Source organism: Papio anubis, chromosome X (genome assembly GCF_008728515.1).
Source record: "Papio anubis isolate 15944 chromosome X, Panubis1.0, whole genome shotgun sequence".
Classification (NCBI taxonomy): Eukaryota; Metazoa; Chordata; class Mammalia; order Primates; family Cercopithecidae; genus Papio; species Papio anubis.
Genome location: NC_044996.1, coordinates 113,254,244 through 113,272,940, shown reverse-complemented (window position 1 = coordinate 113,272,940; position 18,697 = coordinate 113,254,244). Strand labels below are relative to the sequence as shown.

Here is an 18,697-nt window from a genome sequence, read left to right as displayed (position 1 = left end):
CCCAACTCTTAACAAATGGATGTCCTCAAATGTAAATATCCATTTAAAATATACAAGAATTACTGTGCTATAAAGTAAGAATTGCTATGTATCTTTTACTTTTGCTGTCCAGTGCCCTTGAGACTCTGGATATGTGATAACTGGCATGGCTACTTTGGAATATTTACTCATATATGTGAACCATAATGGCCTTAATGACTACAGATAAATCTTCTTTCATATTAATCAACTATCTTTCAAAATGTGTACCGCAGGCTGTTCTGGGAATGGAGCTAGATTTGAGCCATTAGCAAAGGTCTACAAAGTAAAATCACTGTTACTCTTTTTTTTTTTTGTTTTTTTTTTTTTCTGATTAAACATGGATATTGTTTGGATATGTGTCTCCGCCCAAATCTCATCTTGAAATATAATTCCCAATGTTGGAGGTGGGGCCTGGTAGGAGGTAACTGGATCATGTGGGTGGATTTCTCATGAATGGTTTAACACCATCCTCTTGGTGCCATCCTCATGAAGATGAGTGAGTTCTCTGAGATCTGGCTGTTTAAATGTGTGTAGTACGTCATTCTGTCTCTCTTGCTCCTGCTCTAGCCAGGTGATGTGCCTGCTCCCATTTTGCCTTCTGCCATGATTGGAAGCTTCCTGAAGCCTCCCCAGAAGGAGATGCTGCTATGTTTCTGGTACAGCCTGCAGAACTGTGAGCCAAGTAAGTGTCTTTTCTCATCCATTACCCATTCTCAGGTATTTCTGTATAGCAATGCAAGAACAGATTAATATAACACAACACACAGACACATGAATAAACTCATAATATACTAATTAAAACAATATTTTGAACATCATGAAAATATGCCAATGTAATTTTATGTCTTTTGTGTATCCTTTCAGAGATTGGACGTTCTAACGCACCTCTTATATTTTGTGCATTAATTTAAAAAATAAAGGCTTTATGGCTTCACCTCTGCCTGTGTATTGATGGTGCTTTTAGTGTTTCACCTTTACTGTTCCGCTAACATATCCTCAATAAATCGATCCCAAGTGCCAGAAAGCAAATAACCCTTTATTTTTGCACATTTAGAATGTTTCCCCCCAAAAGGAGGGAGACAGCAGATATTAGAGAGTGCCTACCATGTGATGGTCAATCACAACAGGCCCTTCGATTAATATTTATTCATTTTGATATCACAACTTGTTCTAGTCTGTGGTGGGGTCTTTAACCTGGCATCTGTGGATGAGGTTTAGGGAGGTCCCAGGATCCCAGGAATTATATTATATAATGTAAATACCTTTGCTTTGTGAGTCAGGTGTTACATTCCATTTTACAGTGGAAGATTATTGAGATTGAGCAACATACCCACATCACTGATAATTGGTAGACATGGGGTTGTATAGCAGCCCTGTGTTACTTCAAGACACATGCTTGCTTCAACATGCCACACTGCCTTCTTACAGAGCTGTGAAGAAGTTGAAATCACAAAAGCTATTAAAGATCAATGCAGATAAACTTCATATTATGTAGCCTTTTTGTGAGCATAACCTTCAATTATCTCCAATAACCTTAACTACATACAAAACTATCATACATCAATGATGGATACATAATTAATCTCATTTGAACCAATTCTTTAAATAATTTCAACTGTTGACATAATTTTGAAAATAAACATTTTTTTTTCAATTGAGGCATAATTTGCATATAAGTGCAAAAGTCTAAGTGTTTGCATGTCCCTACAAAGGACACAAACTCATCCTTTTTTATGGCTGCATAGCATTCCATGGTGTATATGTGCCACATTTTCTTAATCCAATCTGTCACTGATGGACATTTGGGTTGATTCCAAGTCTTTGCTATTGTGAATAGTGCCGCAATAAACATACGTGTGCATGTGTCTTTAGAGCAGCATAATTTATAATCCTTTGGGTATATACCCAGTAATGGGATGGCTGGGTCATATGGTACATCTAGTTCTAGATCCTTGAGGAATCGCCATACTGTTTTCCATAATGGTTGAACTAGTTTACAATCCCACCAACAGTGTAAAAGTGTTCCTATTTCTCCACATCCTCTCCAGCACCTGTTGTTTCCTGACTTTTTAATGATCGCCATTCTAACTGGTGTGAGCACACCAACAAGGCACAAGTATACATATGTAACAAACCTGCACGTTATGCACATGTACCCTACAACTTACAGTATAATAATAATAAATTAATTTAAAAAAAAAAAAAAAAGTCTAAGTGTTTGGATGGATGTGCTTTGACAATTGAATGTATCTATGTATTCACCACCCGAACAAAATAGACAACATTTCTATTACCCAGAAAAAGTCACTAATGACTCTGTCCATTCAATTCCAACCCTCACCCAGAGGTAACCACTTTCTTAATTCCTGGGATCCTGGGACCTCAATTACTGAGTTTTGCTGTGCTTTAACTTCATGTAAATACCCATATTTGTGTCTATGACTTCTTGCTCAGCATAGTATTTTTGAGATTCATCCATATTGTTGCTTTTATCATTGGTTGTTCCTTTATTCACTGCCGAGTAAAATTCCATAAATGGTTTAACAGAGGCATCAGCTTTTTGTGAGGTAGTGAGGGAAGGAGGAGGGAATGATTGCATTTCATGTGATATGTAAATGGAAAGAAGCACCTACCTACACAAAGAGAAAAGGAAGAGCATTCTAAGAACAGAGGAACATGTGCAAAGGCCCTGAGATGTTTTAGAAAGTGAAGAAGCACTAATATGATTATACTATATGGATTGAGAAAGATTGGCTTAAGAAGAAAATGGTAAAGGTAGAAATATCATATATATATCATGCTTTGTAATTCATTGTATTCAAAGCCATAATAAGGAGTTGGGTGTTCATCCTAATAAGATAAATCCATGAGGGCCTTAAGCACAGAAATGGCTTTATCTAGCTGACATTTTGAGAAGATCCATTTTGCTGTGGTGCAGGACTGAATAGGAAGAGAATAACAACCATAGTAAGAGAATGTGACCTATTCTGGCAAGAGGGCAGAGGTGACCTGGCCTAAGATGGGGGAGATGCAGAGGAAGAGAAGGCAAATTCAAAATAAATTTTTGGAGACAGAAGTTGCATTGCATTACTTGCTTATATATTAGACATAAAATGGGAGATAAATGATAGAATCATGTGGACTCTGCTTAACAATCAAGTAGATAAGAAGACACTAATGTGAAATAGATGAGGGCTGGGGAAGAGGAAAGATTTTAAATAAAATATCAAAGCTGCACGTATGGCAGTCAATGAATTGTGTGATATACTCAGGTGAACAAGCAGGTTTGGAATCAAGAGAAATCTGGGATGGAGAGACAGAGGAGTTATTCAACTAAAGATGGCATTTAAGTCCATACAAACGGATGCTATCAACTAGGAAGAGAGCGAAACCAGAAACCCTAGGATTGAAGGTATAGTCTCAAACAGTGGCATACATACCTCTGAGGAATTGAGAACAATGCACTGGGACACAAAGGAAAACTGTTAATGCTTCTACTTGTGTTTGCATTTATATTTATTGATTTCTACTTTTGCATATGTTTACATGTTTAGTCATATTCATATATGATTTACAAATAAATGTACATTTTGGGGAAGAAATGTGCTTACAAGTTCTGTTTCAATGAGAAAGCAGTCTTGAAATTTTGAAGACCACTGCCTTAGAGGTCAAGAGGCGGAGGAGGAGCTAGCAGAAACAGCTGAAAAGAAGTAGCCAGTGAGCTTCAACAGAAGTTATTGTTTTAAGAAGAAAGGGAGTATTCCGTTGTTTCCTCTATCTGTGCAGTTGTGGGTAATGTGAACTCATAGTTTGTCTTGTGTGGTCCTGTTCCAAATGCCATACTTGCTGGAAATAGATTGTGGAGCATTGATAAGACAGTCTATAAGGCTAAGCATGTACAAGGTTGCCAAAGAAGTCATTTGTTACTATCTTCCCATTCATTTTCTCAAGCCTAGTTCTTCTGTTAGCCTGTGGTTAGGGTGTTTATTCTGAATGTGTCCCTGTGTCTTTAAAACTTCACATTTATATTTGACAGTATTCCATGAAATCATTAGGGTTCTTGTCAGGTTTCAAATATTACATAAACTATTTTGGAAAAAATGTACATTTCAGGCACATTTCCAGTCCTAAACAATATAAATTATAGCCAAGTATGGCATTTAGCCATTAATGCTGTCTTTCACTTCAGTAATGTAAAGAAATAATAGGCTTATGACAACTTGGATAATACTTTTAAGCTTCTACATTATTGTTTCAGATACAAAAAAATTTTTACTTCACAGTGGTTCTACCTTAAAGAAAGAAAACCAGGCTCCAGATGTAAGCCTGTAACTTAGTTCTGAGTTTCTGACTTTTGCAAGCCATTTCATCACCTAACAACATAAACCATAAATAGTTAAACAAATGTAAGGCACTTATGTTATATATTCAAATGGCTATACCATGACAAAAGAACCTATTACTGAATATTTAGTTTGCTTCAGGCTTCACAATCATTATAGATTCCATGTTTAATATATATGTGCTGATTGAGTTGTCCTCGTTGTTTCTTATAAAATATCTCTGATGTTCAATATATTGATCATGTCGAAAGAAAAAGGGTTTAGATGAGCTATACACATACTTACATATTCTCAGGATCATGATAACACAAGACAGGTGACTTTGAATTTTAATGAACAAGTTGGAACCGTCTCCCAACATCTGGTTTTAAATGCTATTACTTTTAGTATGTATTCCTTATCTTAATAAGTATGATAAGCTTAAATATTAGCTTATCTTAGGGCTCCTCTGTTTTGTATTTTTATTTTTGTGGGTACACAGGAGTATATATTTGTAGGGTACATGAGATGTTTTGATGCAGAAACGCAATGTGAAATAAGCACATCATGGATAATAGGGTATCTATCTTCTCAAACATTTAACCTCTATGTTACAAACAATCCAATCTCACTCCTTTAGTTATTTTTAAATGTACAATTAAGTTATTATTAACCATAATCATCCTGTTGTGTGATCAGATCAAATAGTATGTCTTATTTTCCCTGTAGAATTATTTGGAAATTTTCTGTTTACGTTTTCATGAGCTTTGAGATTTGGGGAAGAATTTCAGCATTTTTGACTTAAGATACAGTTGGTTCACTTAGCCCGGCAGTGAACTTAGTGGGGTCAATAGCATGCAAATATGTATTTAAATATTAAGCATTTTTATTTCCTTTAACATCAAAAATTTATTGGGCATTTAATCTTTTAACAGAAAATATCTCATGGTTTAATATGAAAAGTGGATGTTTTTCACATGTTATTTCTTTCAAATAATTTGCATTTATTTTTACTTATTTGAATTGGCAAATATAAGTTGTATATATCATGTATTATACAACATGTTGTATTGAAAAATGTGTCTATTGTGGAATAGCTAAAATGAGCTAATTAACATATGTATTACCTCACACACTATTTTTTGAGGTGAGAACACTTAAAATCGACTCAGTAATTTTCAATAATACATTGTTATTAATTATAGTCACCATGTTGTACAAAATATCTCATGAACTTATTTCTCCTATCTAAATGAAATTTTGTATCCTTTGACCAACACAGCCCTTTTTGTATCCTTTGATTTTAAAAAAGGCATTGTTTAATTTTAACATTGTCAAGACTTTAACGATACCAGGTCCTGGGAGTGTGAGACTGTGTTTCCCATATAGTCTCTTCAACATGAAAGGGGTTGTATGCATTTGAAATATAGTAGTTGATGAACATCTTCTAGATTTTTCAGTACAATTAAAACTGGATAAAAATTCAGCACATATCAACTCTATTCCAAAACTCAATAAAAGTGCCTAGGAGAAACACTTAGAAGGTTAAGAAAATTAAGAAAATGGATAAGGTAATTTTATTAAGAAAAATTATCCAAAACTTAGAAGTAAAACCAAAGATGATTGTGTGTGTTTCAACTTAATAGTAGCGTTATTTTCTAACAAACTCCTCACACCCTCAGAAGAGCTTAAATATTTTCAGAGTAAAGCAACTCTTACTGTTTACTATTAATTTGGGCCCACACATTACAACGCTATGAAGTTAAATGCAAATTTTAGAAAACTGATATGATGTAAATGACTTTTTACCCAGTAGAGGATATAGCCCCAAAGGCTATAGGGTATCAACCAGTTTAGTATCTTATTCACTAATCTTATTCCAGAATACTTTTTTAAAAATTCACTGATTATAGAAGCATTTGTTTCTTGTATTATCTTTTGAACCAGTTTTGTCTTCCTACTGGCTCTCCAATTACTGTGTTAAATAAAACCTACCATGTGTTCACTATGATTTACAGGAAAATTATGTTTCTTAATAAAATTTCACTTTGCTGATAGGTGGCGGGATTATGAATTTCCTTTGTACTTTTCTCTATTATTCAAAACGTCCCCAGTATACTCTGAAAAAAATTAAACATTTAATTGGAAAAAATACATGCTATATGAAAATCTATTTAGCTTCATGTTGCCTTATGTATGCGCGATCTTACATATCATACAAAAAAACCTAAGCCACTAAAGATAAAACAGTTTCACAATCAATACTGTTTTCCTTTTCTCTTCCATCAGCATCACAGTGATGTACAATAAGGAAATAAAGTAAACTTTAGAAATATGAAATGTGTATACGTATTGACATGTGCTTATTGTGAATGCGATGAGAAAGGCAAGTCAGGACAGTGAGAGTTAGGTTCATTACACTGCATTCTCACACTATAAATGAAAGAGTAGCAAGTATTGGCTAAAATTCAATAACTTCCCCAGCCAAGATACATACTATAATTTGAACATTGATTTCCTTTGAGAACCTTTCTCCTCAGGCACCATCAAGACAGATATCAATAATTAGTAGTTCAGCTAGGGGTTGGACCACAAATATCAACTTGAGCAAACTACAGGACACCCTCCACATTTGCTTCAGCACTGACAGTTTTCAATACTCCCTGGTGGTCAAACTCACTTGTTTTCACCTTTGAAATGAGTTAGTTTTCACTGAGTGCTGTCGGGTGCTGAGCCACTAGCAGAAGTGAGGATGTGCGGTCTGATGACTGACAGTTGCATGCCACTAAATATTGCCAATTCCACACATTTTTCCCCTTGCAAACTTTTGGGAAGGGGAGGGGTGTGAGCAGCTGCATATAAGGAGTGCCTATACTTTCTTTCTTTCTTTTTTTTTTTTTTGAGACAGTCTTACTCTGTCACCCAGGTTGGAGTCATGTGGTGCTATCGTAGCTCACTGCAACCTCTGCCTCCCAGGTTCAAGCAATCTTCCCTCCTCAACCTCCTGAGTAGCTGGGACTATAGGCGAGCACCACCACGCAAGGCTCTTTTTTTTTTTTTTTTTTTTTTTTTAATTTTTAAATTTTTAGTAGAGGTGGGGTTTCACCCTGGTGGCCAGGCTAGACTCAAACTACTGGCCTCAAGCAATACTCTCGCCTCAGCTTCCCAAAGTGCTGGAATTATAGGCTTGAACCACCATGGAGCACCTATAGTTTCTACCTCAAAAACATAGCCCCCTACACCTTCCCACAGATTCTATTGTTGCTTTTGATACTGAACTTATTTTTATTGTAAAAGCCTGGAGAAAATTTAAGGCTGTTTACACATCTGTTTTCTAAATCAGCACGCCGACTGTGAACTCTGCACTTTTGAATTGGGATGAGAGAACGGAAAGGAAAAAGGTTGGGAGAAGAGCGGAGCTGGGAAAGAAAGGTGATCTCTAGTCCTTTCTCCTCACCTCCCTGCTCCAGCTCACTTTTCCAATCAGTTTTCATAATAAGCATTATTTATTCTCCTACAAAAGCATCAAAGTTTACTAATTATAAAAAAGTCATGATACTGTATTAAATAGGGTAAGTTTGACTTTGTAAAGCAACACTAACAAAATATGTAATTTGTAATTTTCAAAATACACATATATGTAATTTGAAATTACATGTAATTTCATATTACACATGTGTGTAATACAACAATCACACATGTATCACATGTAACAATACATATATGTTACATATGTTGTGTGCATATGTACGTGCTATGTAACATGTCTCACATGTGTAACAGGTATCAATTATACATGAAACGTATCAATTACATACGTGAAAACACATATGTAATCACACACATATATAATTTGAAATTTTCTAATAGCCACATTTTTAAAAGCAAAATGAAGTAGGTCAATTATATATTGTATTTAATCAAATATAATAGAACCATCATTTTAACATGCAATAAAGGAGCGTTTACTTCCTTTTTGGTTCTAAGTATTCAAACCCTGGCATGTGTGTCATACTCAGTGCCCATCTCAATTAGTACTAGCCACATTTTAAGAGTTCAGCATCTTATGTGACTAGTGAGCACTGAATTGGACATTGCAGCTCTAAAGAGAGACCTCGCATTGTGATTTTTATTGTCAGGCAAATCTGAAAATTATTTCTCTGCTTGGATGAGGCACCAGGTCTCATTCCTTGCAAATACATCTCTCTCACTAACAAATCGTAGATTAGTTCAGTGTTGGTGTCATACTGTTATGAGCTCACAACACCTTTAGCATTCACACAAATAGGACACAGTTGTTCACCCCTTATCTGTAGGGTTTACATTCCAAGACTCCCAGTGGATGTCTGAAACTGCAGATAGTACTGAGCCCTATATAAACTATATGTACTTAAGATACATTTTAATTTATAAATTTGGCACAGTTAAGGGATTAAAAATCATGAATAAAAATAGAACAATTATAACAATATATTATAATGAAAATCATGTGAATGTGATCTTTCTTTCTCTTAAAATATCTTATTGTACTGTACTCACCTATTTTCAGACAGCAGTTGAGCACGGGGAAAGCAACTGGGGAAAGCAAAACTGTGGATATTTTTTTCCACCATTGTGGAGATGTACATTAGTGACTACATCATTACCACCATCTGTGGTTTTCCTTTAAGGGTAGAACTATTTATATGCAAATTCAACCCCCCCCAACCAGGAGGCCATATTTAGATTACCTCCTGGAAAGTTACTTAACTCTTTGGAATTTGAATTTAAATAAAGAGTAGAATTCTTATTTCATTTGGGGTTTTGAGAACTATATCAAGAGCTTAATATCCTATGAATGAAATATTGATCATGCAAACACAGCCAAAGATTGTCTAGGGAAAATGCTGAAGGGAACTTTCCACATCCACTGTAGTTCTTCTTTCTTACCATTCCATGTATGGGCTGCCCACTTCTTATTCCCTGGCATCTGTCCTGTGCCCCTTTCTGATTGTAAGTACAGTCAACAATGATACAGGCAAAGTCATCCACTTACCTGTTTAAGAGTCCAGTGCAATGATACAATTAGACTTCCAAATTCTCTTAAGTCAAAAGGTACAAATCCCTGAAAACTGCTGAATGAGTGTTGAAGTGTTGGTAGTTATAGCTTATGATAGAATTTTTATTTTCAAAAGATAAATTTAATTCAGGGATATCATTATACATATATCCTTTTATTTCCTTTTTGGGAACTCTATAAGAAGCCATACTTGTTCCACTGCTGGATCTCTATTTCCTGGAATAATACTTGTCACACAGTAGGTCAACACATATTTGTTTAATTTACATATTGAGAGAATTGCTTGGCAAAACTCAACCCCCTCAAAGTTTATGCAGGCTAGCACTGTGCAGCAAGAGCTTAATATCTGATTTTGAGAGAGCTGAGAATGATATGCAAAACAGTATTAGATTCTTTTCTATATTTTTAGTTAGAGTAATGCTGACTCCTGAGTACTTTATGATCATAGTAAATCCATCTTAATCGCATTCACTGCTTTATTTTCTTTTTTCTTTTTTTTTTTTTTTTTGAGACAGAGTCTCACTCTGCCGCCAGCCTGGAGTGCAGTGACACAACCTTGGCTCACTGCAACCTCTGTCTCTCCGTCTCTCAGGTTCAAACAATACTCCTGCCTCAGCCTCCCAAGTAGCTGGGACTCTAGGCATGCGTCACCATGCCTGGCTAAATTTCGTATTTTTAGTAGAGACAGGGTTTCACCATGTTGATCAGGATGGTCTTGATCTCTTGACCTCGTGATCTGCCTGCCTCGGCCTCCCAAAGTGCTGGGATTACAGGCATGAGCCACCGTGCCTGGCTCACTGCTTTATTTTCAAGCAGAAAACATATACAACACCTTCAGATGGATGCTAAAGTAGAAATAAACCATTTAAAAATGGTTGTCATATGGAATGTCTGAGAAGAAAATAAGCATCACAGGATCACCAAATCTGTTAAATATCTGTCTCCAATCATGACTTGAAGTTGCACTCTTTCAAGTGTGCTAAACTGCAGTTTTCCTTTAAAGTTCTAATCATAATTATAATGTAAAAACCTAGGAAGTATACAGCAAACCATAAGTATCCCTAAACAAACTTAAATCTTGAAAAGTGCCAATCTCATCCCCACATGCCTTTGCTCAAACACATTCTGCAACTGTGGTTTATAGACTAAAACACAGACTTATCTGTGTACCGTGTAATGTCCTTTGCAAAGTGTTCCCAACCTACCTGTCTAGCCCATGCTATCACCCTCCATCTGGGGACCTGGGCTCCCAAAGCTTTTGCCACTTAATATTGGTTGCCATTCTCCAAGCTGGTTTTTCCAGACTGAGGTCACCATCTCTTCTGTTTCTATAAAACTTTTTAAATGCAGTTATTATGGAATTGTAAAACTATTATGCTATACCATAACTTTGAGGTTTATGTATCTATCTCTCCCTGCACTAGACTGGCTTCCTTGAGTGTTGGAAATATGATTGATTCCTTATTCCCTCACATGAAGGTAAGCATCTGCCTCCCTGACTGAGGTAGGCACTGCCCAAGTAGTATTGTTTTCCTCAACGTTGAAACTCCTGGTCTGCAGCACTGTCCTGAAACTTAAGAAAACTATGCTGAATGAACCGAAGAAGGCTGATATTCATGGAACAGCAATTTTAAGGAAAAGCAGTTTTGCCTGTAGGGAACCATGTCTTATGGTGGGGTTTTCTCTTGAGGGTATTCTGAAAGGGAGGCAATTACTAAATCCCTGGCTATGATCTTCAAAGGGCTTCTGCCCTGTGGAAACCAAGAGGCTTTCTTAGAGAACATCAGCCCTTGCTATACACAATCCAATGCTCATGCCCTCCATTTGAAAGCTGCTTGCTAAATTCTTCCATCACCTCAGTAACCTATGTCTGAGAGTGATATAGAATCCTCCAAATCTATATATCAAAAGGAGATTAACATAAGAGTAACAATGTAATTGAAGGCACTTCTTAATTTATAAAGCGCCTTGTTATGACTACTGTTATTATCATCAACAACCCTAACATCATCTCTAATAACAACTCCTTTTAACATCCTTCTTTTAATACACTATGGGTCAAATTATACTTATATTAATGAATACATTACATCTCAACTTTATTGATGACAACATAAGTTTAATTAGAATTCTACTCATAACTATATAACATTTTATGAACAAAAGAAGTTTCATCTTCATCACTTAATATTTTTAAGGTCTCTTAGGAAGACCTTGTCCTGTAGTCAGTGGTATTATTCCTTTTATTAGTTTCCTCAATACTTATTAGGCAGAGCAATGACTTAATGTTTTTGGCTTAACATTTCTAACTTCTAGCTGATGAACAGTAAAAAAATACGGTGTTTAATCCCAGAGTCTTCATATATTAGCTTTATGATTTGGGATAAAGCATTTAAACTTTCCAAAATTTTTGTATAAGAGTTCTAAGGATACCTTTTCTACCTATCTTGCTGGGAGTATTTGAAAATCACATGAAGTCATATTCATGGTAATTTTTAAAACAGCATGCAAAAGCAAGGCACCAACCAACTTTAAAAATTATTGCAATTAAATAAATCTTGTATTACATCTTTCTATGCATATTTTTGTAAAGTTGATTTTGTACTGTTTTCCAAAAGTATTAATTTTCTGGACTGGCTTCTTAATTTTCTAAAACTTATGCTTCCTTACACTCACCGTATTACAACCTTGTGACACTCAACCAGAAATAACCCAACACACACATACATATACAACTGTATTAGTCCCTTCTTGCATTGCTATAAAGAAATACCTGAAACTGGGCACTTTACAAAGAAAAGGGGTTTTCTTTTGACTTATGGTTCTGCAGGCTGTACAGGAAGCATGCCACTGGCATCTACTTCTGGTGATGTAAGTGACATGGGCCTCAGGAAGTTTACAACCATGGTGGAAGGCAAAGGGGAGCAGGAAAGAGGTGGGGGTTGAAATCTCATACTCTTTTAAACAACCAGATCTAGCATGAACTAAGTTGTCACCAAAGGGATAATGTTAAACCATTCATGAAGGATCCACCCACATGATCCAATGGCACCTACCAGGCACCGCCTCCAACATTGGAAATCACATTTCAATACGAGATTCAGAGGTGACAAACATCCAAACCATCTCTCTCTCTCTCTTTCTCTCTCTCTCTCTCTCACACACATACACACACACACACACGACCGCTCACAATTAAAACAAAAAATCTACGAAACATCTATTTGTGATGAATGCTGATATTTTATATTTTGTTTCATTAAAAAACAAAGGCCGGTGTTGATCCACAAATTGAGTTTATGATTCACAGTTTGGAAAACGAACACTAGCATGCTAGATTTAAAAAACGAAATAAACCAAAACAAAACCAACAATAAAATAAAAAAGGTCCTTAGCATTATTTTTTGCCACTTCTTTACATGCATCCACACGCTTACCAAGAGCTCCTCTGATCTTGTCATTATCACACCACAAGTTTTTCTGACACCATCACTTTTCAACATTTTCTCATTTTCATGGGTTTACAATTCTCTCACTTATTTTCATATCGCCCTCTCTGTGAAGCTTTCCCAATTCTTCTAGCTAGTTACTCTTTGGGTTGCCTCTGCTCTGACTCACTCAATGGTGTACTGACCTTTATTATATCTATTAGATGCTATTTTTTATGGCTTAAATGTCCATTTGCTAATTATACCACTTAAATGTTTCAATTGTTTAAATGTCCATCAATTTCAGCAAACCTTGGATTCTTTGTGAATAGATTAGGATTATATCAATTTCAACATCCTGAGCACCTAGCACAGAGTCTGACACAGAGCAGCTCCAAAAGTAAAAGTTTGCTGAATAAATGTGTTGATTTTAAAGGTTAGGTGAAATGTAGAGAAGTGTCAAAGTACACAAGATATTCAGGTTTTCTAAGATAAAGGTAATCTTCCTGGTGTGATTCCATCCTGCACGGCTGTTCTCTTGAGCAGTGGTCGTTTATCTCTATCCGCCTTCTCTTCCACCTAAGTGTGTGCCGCACCCAATGGACGATTTGATGGACATGAGCCCCCTGAGGCCCCAGAACTATCTTTTTGGTTGTGAACTAAAGGCCAACAAAGATGATCACTTTTAGGTGGATAATGATGAAAATGAGCAACAGTTATCTTTAAGAATGGTCAGTTTAGAGGCTGGTGCAAAGGATGAATTGCACATTGTTGAAACAGAGGCAATGAATTACGAAGGCAGTCCAATTAAAGTAACATTGGCAACTTTGAAAGTGTCTGTACAGCCAACCGTTTCCCTTGGGGGCTTTGAAATAACACCATCAGTGGTCTTACGGTTGAACTGTGGTTCAGGGCCAGTGCATATTAGTGGACAGCATTTAGTAGCTGGGGAGGAGGATACAGAGTCAGAAGATGAAGAGGAGGAGGATGTGAAACTCGTAAGTATATCTGGAAAGCAATCTGCCCCTGGAGGTGGTAGCAAGGTTCCACAGAAAAAAGTAAAACTTGCTGCTGATGAAGATGATGATGATGATGATGATGATTTTGATGATGAGGAAACTGAAGAAAAAGCGCTAGTGAAGAAATCTATAGAAGATACTCCAGCCAAAAATGCACAAAAGTCAAATCAGAATGGAAAAGACTCAAAACTATCAACACTAAGATCTAAAGGACAAGAATCCTTCAAAACAGGAGAAAACTCCTAAAACACCCAAAGGACCTAGTTCTGTAGAAGACATTAAAGCAAAAATGCAAGCAACTATAGAAAAAGGTGGTTCTCTTCCTAAAGTGGAAGCCAGTTCATCAATTATGTGAAGAATTGCTTCCAGATGACTGACCAGGAGGCTATTCAAGATCTCTGGTAGTGGAGGAAGTCTCTTTAAGAAAATAGTTCAAACAATTTGTTAAAAATTTTCCAACTGATTTCATTTCTATAACAGTTGATATCTGGCTGTCTTTTTTATAATGCAGAGTGAGAACTTTCCCTGCCATGTTTGATAAATGCTGTCCAGATTCCATTGCCAAGAATGTGTTGTCCAAAATGCCTGTTTAGTTTTTAAAGATAGAACTTCACCCTTTGGTTGGTTTTAAGTACGTATGGAATGTTATGCTAGGACATGGTAGTAGCAGCAGTGGTCAGACATGGAATTGGTGGGTAGACAAAAATATACATGTAAAATAAAAGTATTTTAATAAAGTAAAAAAAAAAGATAAAAAAGATAAAGGTAATCATATAAGAAGATTCATCTCTTGGGTGCAACAGCTAGGGTAGCCTACCAAGCCCTGTGTGGTAGTGGTCAGCATTACTGCTATGGTTTGAATGTTTTTCCCTCCAAAACTAATGTTGAAATGTAATTGTCATTGTGACAGTACTAAGGGGTGGGACCTTTAGGAGCTGATTAGGATTGAGGGCTCCACCCTTACAACTGGGTGTCGCTCCCTTATAAAAGTGGGAGTTCAGCCCACTTTTGATCTTTCTTGCCCTCTAATCATCCATCATGTGACGACATATCAAGTAGGCCCTTGCCAGAGGCTGACACCTTAATGTTAGACCTCCTAGTCTCCAGAACTGTGAGCCAATACATGTTTGTTCATTATAAATTATTACCTAGTCTTAGGTACTTTGTTACAGCAGCGCAAAATGTATTAAGAGAGTTACCTACTTATCTTCTTTTCTGAACATCATTACAATTTTATTTCAAAATTTCTACTCTTAATGATATCCCAAGGAGACTACAAAAGATTTCAATAGTTCAGCCACTTTTCAATGAAATTATCTTGAGTGGTCACGTACTGGTTAAATTGCCCTGACCATTCTTTGAAGGATAGCGCTGGTTATGAGATTAAATTTGAAAGTTCCTATGAACTACCAGTTGAATGAATTTACTTAATATAACATATATCTTAATCATATATTCATAAACCTCCATTAAACCAGGCTGCACAATTTTTTAGCAACTGCATTGTTTTAAAGTTACAGTTATTTCAGCAATCCATTATTAGCATTTAAAAGTACATGCATTGTCCTTCTGTAAATACATACAATAGCCATACATTATAAAAAAAATAGAAATTCAAGGATAAAATGTATGAAAATGTGTTATTTAAAATTAGCAGTAAAATTGGATTTTCAAATAAATCCATGTTAACTAGGATTTACAATACAATATAAGCCTGTACTATTAGTTGTAAAGCCAGGATTTTGAGAACTATGCTGCCACATTAAATTTATTCATTTTCACAGCCTGCAGACATTTTAATGTCTGAGTAGCAATAAGAACAAATTACCAAAAAAAACTTTTAATACGGTATAATAAATTAAGACTGAATGGTAATGCAAACGTGGGTACAACAGGACAAAATTATGAATCTCATATAATGATCCAACAACACTTAGAGTGTGGAAACAACATTGGTATTCTAGGATATATGACCACAGTTGATCCTAATTGTTTTTCTCTTGTCAAATAGAAATTGCACATCAATCTCAAAGTATTACAAACTGTTCATTACATGCAAATGGTTATGTTCTGCAGACTCTCCAAGGGGATTCAACCTTCTTTACAAAAGGAGCCAGGCTAGAAGCAGAGTTTCTCTAATGACAGTATATATCCATTAGAGTTCCTCGTTTATAAGCAACAGAGACTGCCTCTGATTCCCAAAGTCAGGTTTTCCCAAGTGAGACTAGGTATCCCAGAAGTGTAATGGAGGACTGTCAATTAGGGGGCAGGAAAAATAATAGGTGCAAAAACAACCCACCATTTGTCCTAGGCCAGATCCAGTACTTTCTGGAGTGTTTACTTACTGTACTTTGCTTTAGATGTTGTGCCTTAAGATGTTGAATTCATGAGACTGTGAGCTCATAAAGAGAAAAGAGGCTCTTAGTCAGCTCTGTATTCCTAGCAGCAAGCAGTATGTGCTTTGCACACAGTAGGAACACAATATATGTTTGTTACATGGGTTCTGGTATTTAACATATACTCCAATGGGTAAGAGAATGGCACCATCATATTGTTAAAGTACCAGACAATGTGAAAATTTTAAGTGCTGTGTACACAGAAAAGGTGAAGGAAGCTCAATGTAAGAGAGAATGTTTTGGCTATGAAAAGCAAGAAGGACAAACTTGGGGATCATTTGTCTCAGGTACTATAATAAAAGTATGATTTTTAAATTTATGTATTTATTCATTCTACTGAACATTACATTTTCAATATATCAATTTTTCTACGTCCTGAGGTATATTAGTGATCAAGAAAGACCAAGTACCAAAACATTTTCATTCTAATGGAAAAGATAGGTAATAAACATGAAAACACATACTACAGTTTCAGCAAGTGAGTGTTACGAAGAAGGTTAAGCAGATCTCCCAGAAAGAGTTCAATTTTGTGTGTGTGCATGTGTGTGTATGTGTGTGTTTTCTTTAAGATGGGGGAGTTACAAAAGGCATATCTGTGAATATAAAATCAGAGCAAAAATATATATAAAGGGAAGTGTACAAAAATTCTGAAAGGGAGTAGATTGGGACATGGTGAGGAACTGGAGATAGGGTAGAGCCCTCTGGTAGAGAGAAAAGCAAATTTAAAGGTAGAAACAAGCATTTGAGGGAATAGTAAGAAGGTATGTGAGAAGAAAACACCAAGATCAATGTAGCTGGAACATCCTCCTTGCAAAGTATTATTTCATAAAAATTACTTCTATTAACTTTAATCTTATATTTCATTAAATGACAATTTCTGCTTCTCATTGCTTCCATAATGATGTGAGCAGTTTTTTTTTTTTTTTTTCAATTTGGAATTTGCAATCAGCCTTCTTCTCGTTTTTCTGTAGGCTCTTACTCTCTTGATAATTTCATGCTCTAAGAATGGGAATCTCTTAGGGATGACATGTTTATCATGCATTTTAAGCAGTTCTTTACTACTGTGGTTATTACAGTAAGTTATGTTTTTGTTCTCGCTTCTATCCAATAATGTTTAAAAATCTGTCATCTTCTTAAACATGCCATGCTGGACAACAGAACTCTAATAACAAGCCATTGAAATTATCCAATTATTTTAATATACTTATTTCTGAAAGATACACTTGATGGGCAAGGATTTAAAGCCCCTCTCTGAATTTCTGCCTGGTACCACACTCCCAGTAAATCTGTTATTTACTACTTCGGAAAAGATGTATAGGAGCCAAAAAGTTGCAGAAGAGTTTCTAAGCAGCAATAAAAGGGTAACAGTATTTACACAAGAATGAAGTGCCCAACTGTTTAACTGTATTAAGAGACTTAACTCTCATGTCACTACCAGCTAATAACTTTGAAAAGCTCATTTAAAAATGTATTCCCACACTTATACATTGCTATAACCTTAAAGTAAGTGACTAGAGACAAATTCTCTTAGCAGTAAATTTTCCTGCTGATTCCCTTATGCTCGTGTACGTCTTCTAGTTACAGAAACCGGGATAGCTTTGTGACCACAAAACAAAATCTTATGAAATTTTATTACTGCTTAGGAAATATAAAGGACAAGCAATGGTATGAATTATTCCTAACATTAGGGTCCCAGTGAAGGGCAACAGATGGTAGAAATATTTACTCAAGTGATTTTTCCATCAAAGTTTCTATCAGCATTTGAATCTCAGCAGTGCGACTGTTAAGAAGCCGTCAAACTCAGCAGCCAGCTGGTGAAATCAACACTGTAAAAACTGACTATACAGAAAATATACTTGTATCTGATTTTTTTTACATCATATGCCTTTTTCTAGATATCCTTTAATTCAATCTGTATTAATATAAATTCACTTATCTGCTATAGAGTTCTTTGAGGCAGTAGATTGTCAAGCAGGTGTACCCTAATAAAAATACGAAAACTCATTCTCTGTAGCAGATACTGTCAGTGACCTATGCACATCTATTCAGCACTCATCATTTTTGTACAAGTCAATGACCTTTCAACGCAGTACCTGTTATATAAGGGCTTTCCGGGCTGCGAGTGCTAAAAGCAAAGCGAGAAGAATGAGAAAATCTGGGTATTTCCATTAAGAGGAGGACAGTCTTTTCTTGGAATCGCTTGTCTCAAACTTTTGAGCAGGAGTCGCTCCAACTCCATTGTGCTCTGTGAATCTAAACTCTTCAGAATTGGGTCCTTTAAAACGTGCTTTAGAATTTTCTTCAATCACTAATAACCATGGTAAGGCAGAGCTGAAGAGCAGCTAAACTTGTCTTTGACATTTCTGTACTCTTTTTTTTTTTTTTTTTTGCCTTCTCTCCTCAACTCCAAAGCACCAGTGTGCTCTTTCTTTCTCCTTTTTGTTCCTCATCT

At 35.9% G+C, this 18,697-nt stretch overlaps 1 protein-coding gene and 1 pseudogene across 1 annotated transcript in view; one reads left to right on the top strand and one right to left on the bottom strand.

The window, feature by feature from the left end:
* The window catches only part of DMD (dystrophin), a 2,174,064-nt gene that overhangs the window by 1,110,045 nt on the left and 1,045,322 nt on the right, over positions 1-18,697 (bottom strand). The gene's annotated exons all lie outside the window — the stretch shown is intronic.
* LOC103880695 lies at positions 13,430-14,272 on the top strand (annotated as a pseudogene).